The sequence below is a fragment of the Chiloscyllium plagiosum genome, chromosome 17 (assembly GCF_004010195.1).
Source record: "Chiloscyllium plagiosum isolate BGI_BamShark_2017 chromosome 17, ASM401019v2, whole genome shotgun sequence".
Taxonomy (NCBI): domain Eukaryota; kingdom Metazoa; phylum Chordata; class Chondrichthyes; order Orectolobiformes; family Hemiscylliidae; genus Chiloscyllium; species Chiloscyllium plagiosum.
In genome coordinates this window covers 66469284-66474112 of record NC_057726.1, presented here as the reverse complement: position 1 = coordinate 66474112, position 4829 = coordinate 66469284, and the positions used below count along the sequence as shown (strand labels likewise).

At 39.4% G+C, this 4829-nt stretch overlaps 2 long non-coding RNA genes across 4 annotated transcripts in view; one reads left to right on the top strand and one right to left on the bottom strand.

Moving 5' to 3' along the window:
• The window catches only part of LOC122558582, a 21028-nt gene extending 19588 nt beyond the window's left edge, over window positions 1–1440 (bottom strand). The window contains exon 1 of the long non-coding RNA XR_006314187.1: window positions 1275–1440. This is a non-coding gene — a long non-coding RNA (uncharacterized LOC122558582). The remainder of the gene's footprint in view (window positions 1–1274) is intronic.
• A 2-nt stretch (window positions 1441–1442) lies between these two features.
• Window positions 1443–4829, top strand: part of LOC122558583 — a 167921-nt gene continuing 164534 nt past the window's right edge. For 2 of the 3 annotated variants that reach the window (XR_006314190.1, XR_006314189.1), the window contains exon 1: window positions 1447–2368. This is a non-coding gene — a long non-coding RNA (uncharacterized LOC122558583). Of the gene's footprint in view, window positions 2369–4829 lie in introns of all 3 variants that reach the window. The other variant, XR_006314188.1, reaches the window with a different exon arrangement.

The following is a 4829-nucleotide window of genomic DNA, read 5'->3' as shown; positions in this document are numbered from 1 at the left end:
ACACATTTTTCAGCTCTGATCTCCAGCATCTGCAGTCCTCACTTTCTCCTATTCATATACCCATCAAAATACCTTTTAAATGGTGTAATTGTATCAGCCTCACTTCCTCTAGTAAGTCATTTCATACATACACCACCTGCTTGAAAAAGTTACCCCTTAGGTCCCTTTTATATCTTCCCCCTCTCACCTTAAGTCTATGTCCTCTAGTTTTGGACTCCCTACCCCGGGGAAAAAAACTTGACTATTCACCCTATCCATGCTCTTCAAAATTTTACAAACCTCTATAACGTCACCCCTCAGCTCAGACACTCCAGGGAAAATAGCCCCAGCCTATTCAGCGTCTTCCTTTAGCACAAACCTTCCAACAATGGCAAATACCCTGTAATTTTTTTTCTACACCCATTCAAGTTGCACAATATCTTTCCTATTGCTCAGAAACCAGAATTGAATGCAGTATTCTAAAAGTAGCCTTATCAATTTCCTGTACAGCCAAAACATGACCTCCCAACTCCTATACTCAATGCAATTTGCCATTATTTTTGAACAGCGCAGACTCGTTGAATCTAAGAGCCTTTTTCTGTGTTGTAGTCTTCTATGAGATCTCCCACTAAAACATTGCATAACATGGGCGGCATGGTGGCACAACAGTTAGCACTGCTGCCTCACAGCGCCAGAGACCCGGGTTCAATTCCCACCTCAGGCAACTGACTGTGTGGAGTTTGCACGTTCTCCCCGTGTCTGTGTGGGTTTCCTCCAGGTGCTCCGGTTTCCTCCCACAGTCCAAAGATGTGCAGGTCAGGTGAATTGGCTAAATTGCCTGTAGTGTTAGGTAAGGGGTAAATGTAGGGGTAGGGGTGGGTTGCGCTTCGACAGGTCAGTGTGGACTTGTTGGGCCGAAGGGCCTGTTTCCACACTGTAATGTAATGTAATCTAATCTAAAAAAAATGAAGGTACTTGAATGACTCAATACTTGTCGACTGTCTTGACAGACACATCAATTAATAAGGTGTGGGCATTTTCTTAACTTGGTTACTTGGACCTTGGGACGATATGCATTTTATTAACCAATAAATTTTAGTTCTTTTCATGGTCGCCTCTAACTACTTCCAGAAATGAGTACACGTTGTGCCGAAGAAACACACAGCTGTTCCAGTCAATATGGGTTGTCTATAATGGAGAGTTCTAAGTCATCTCTTATAAAACGACAGGTTAATTTAAAACGACATAAAGGGCTTTCCCCATTCCTCCGAAATTTACAATCATTCTAACCTTACCTGCCACACGCTATACTGTAAATGCACCAGACGCGCATTAGTTCCTCTCCCTCAACATAACATTGACCTTTCACCCTTCCCGAATAACGCTTGCGCAGTTGCCCACAGAGCAGAACCGGTCGTCAGCGGAGGGTAATGCGCATGTGTAGTTTGCATTCTGCTAGGATCAGGCACAGGCGGGAGGTGGGCAGTGCGCAATCGCAGTGCTCTCGTGTGCGTTCTGGGAGCTGATGTGTAACCGTCGAGTGGCTCGATGTTCTTATGGGAGCTGCTTCAAGTCACTGTCCTGACGAAGGAGAACACCTTGAACCGTTTATTTCTTTATAGATATATTTCGAGCTTCTTCAACAATAAATAAAAACTTGCCTCCTCTTCCACGCAACATAAAAAGGAGAATAAAAGCTTAGTGTGTCTGAAATTAACGCAGTTTCTAAGAGACCTCCGGGGGTCCTTGCTTGCATTTTTCTGAGGTAAAATGTGCTTGTCCACTGTCTGTTTCGGAGCAAAGCTACAAAATAACAAGCGGTCGTTACGTTTTTTTCTCACAAAAAGGGCAGAAAATCTACAAAAGAAAGAGAATCAGTTCAGTGTAAGAGATAAACGTAGGCGACGCTGCGCGTGCTCTGACGCGCTAGGCCCACTGGGAGTTGTAGTTCCTGTGAACGGGAGTCCAGTGAGGGAAGTGGGGGTGACGGCAGGTGGGAACTACATGTTCCAGTGGCCTCTGCGGCGGATCCAAACTGCTGTGTGGATGTGTGTGGTGTAAGTCCCCCTCTGCGCTGGTGATATGATGATGATGATGATAGGGGTTGTGGTTCAGGGGGTAGTAGAGACAAACCATTACAAGAGAGAGAGAGATTCAGCTTCATCACCGCTAGGGAGCTAGCTGCAAGGGAATCAGAGAGGGAACGAAGGCGTAATCCTCCTCGCGCCCCCAATCATGGAACCTTATAACCATCCTCACCACTACTAACGGCAGGGAGTATACAAAGGGTCAGCCTGCAGAATACAGAGCCCAGCTGCAAACAACACCACAACCCTCCAATCAGTAACACATTGCACATTTGGCTTTGTTACTGAAACACTGCTGAAGGGTAAGTGCTTATGAGCGGGCTCAGTTATAAAAACTGTAGAGTTTCTGTCCCGTGCCTTAGCGTCAAGATCTTGCTGCATTCACCGGGTTGCAGTTTCTTGATGAAATGAGCGTTTTATTAATAGTTTCTTCCGCTGATACAAATCTGGACTTCATTTACTGGATGTCTTACAGAGGGTACAGCTTTGTGTGCTGCTATACGGTAAATGTTCAACTTTAGCCCTTTATATTGTATAAGATTTTCTCTCCGTGAGGTTTGTTGCAGACCACGTGCAGGATAAAACGGTATTAAAATAAATTCCGAACAGCATCAACTTTCTCCCACTCATCTTTTGTAAATTAAAGCAAGTTAAATATTTGGACCTTTTCTTTTTGGTATCAGCTGAGTTTACACTTCCATAATGTCATATGCGTACAAAGGAAAATATAAACCACTCTTTCTTTACATATATATTACAATTTTTAAGTGTTTTATGTAACGTCGAGTGCTGCCCCGCAACGGCGTTAAACATGTAACAAACTAAAAGTCAGAACATTTATAGACTTCAGATGTTGGAATCTTAGGCTTGCGGGTGCGATATATACACGTTTTGCAGATCTTTTTTATACAGTGTCGAGTTTTCTGTGAATGTATTGTATAATTACATTAAGGATCGAGATTTTTTAATTTAAAAGTTCAGAAAGGAACAAAATCTTAAGCGGGCATATCATTTTATAATTTTTTGTTATCAAAGGAAATAGCCGTAGTATCTCCCAGCAAAGGATAATTATTAACTTTATATTCCAACAAAGTTGCGGTTAATCGTAACCGTTATTTTAGGATAATTACATCGATCTTTTTTCATATGATTTTCTGTAAAAGCTATCATGAAAATATTCTTATGACTTAAAAACAACAAAATGATCTGGACAATAAATGCAAGATCAGTAACAGATGGCATTTAATAGACTAAAATGATGGACAAAGGAAACAAAAATTGATAAATTTAAATAGCCATGAATAGTGTTGAACTATCTCAGGGTGAAGTTGCATCCAAAAGATTTGCAAGATTCAACTTCTGACGTGTACCAAGTGCAAAACGCGTAAAATGAATTCTGTAATCAAAACTGTACAGGAAGTCATGAAATAATGTTCCTTTATTAACCCTAATAATACAAATTAGGAGCATCATAATATCAGAAATAGCATACACAGTATTTGGGTAGATAATTATTCAAATGTCTATCCAAGGTTACAGAGGGTGTTGAAGTATAATACAGTATCATAGGCTCCAAAACTGGCACACAGTCAGCTAGATTCATTGAGATCATGTTTTGTGTATACCTGACTAGTTGTACATTTGTAAAGCCAGTACTTTGGATATATTAAAAACTTGTAATTAAGGCTACAGTTCTTTCTTCCTTTTATTTATTCTTCTGAGATATCATTCTGGTGAATAAAAACTTGAAACAGCTGTGAATGTTGGAAAACAGAAATAAAAATAGAAATTGCTAGAAAAGCTCTAGAAGGGGTTCTGAAGAAAGGTCACTGGACCCAAAGCGTTAACTCTGATTTCTCTTCACAGATGCTGCCAGACCTGCTGAGCTTTTTTTCAACAATTTCTGTTTTTGTTTCATTTTGGTGAAACTTTAACTGGCTTTATAGTTCTGACTTATACTTTCGCATTCTTTGAACTAAATTTATTTCTGTTTTTAGAAACTGGACTCTTAGTGCTGTTATTCGCATAATATATTATGTGATGGAGACTGTGAGATTTTTCTACCATATCATTTCTTTTAAGTTTTGGATTTTGAATTGATGACATCTTTTTCTGTTAGAGTTAACAATTAAACCACCATGTCTGGAGTGGTGATTGCTTTTGACAGCAACTTGCGGAGGTAGCTTTTAGGCTGAATGGGCTTTGTTTATGTAATGAGTATTTTCAGCTGAGGAAGGCAAATAATTGTGTATCAGGGTTTCTGTTTGAGAATTCTGGAACGTTTTTAAGCTTCAGAGAGATACCCATAGCTTGTGGGTGGAGGGGAGTTTTTTTTTTGTTTTTGCGTTGGGGGAATTTCTGCAAGATGAAGTTTGAAATGTAAGACAGTGCTCTTGAGAAAGGGTGAAGGATGTTTAGATGAAATTTTGAAGAGGTTTTTGGAGCTGAGAATATTTTAAGCTCTGATGCAATAAAACTTTCAGAAAAACGGTATCGGTTTTTACAGACAGAAAGTTTAAGACGGTTAATTGAACATATTGAGGTGTTTAAAAAAAAATGGTTCTCTGGTGAGTATTGTCCAAAGGGTGCTTTTGAATGCTATGAAGGAATATTTTAGAATTATAGATTTACTGCATATTTCAAAATTTTCAACATATATATTAATTTTGTCTATTCTATTTTATCTTCAATTTATTTGCAAAATAAACTTAATTTTATTGTTCGCACACATTGAGCAGATTTAATTCAAATGTTCTGGTGGCA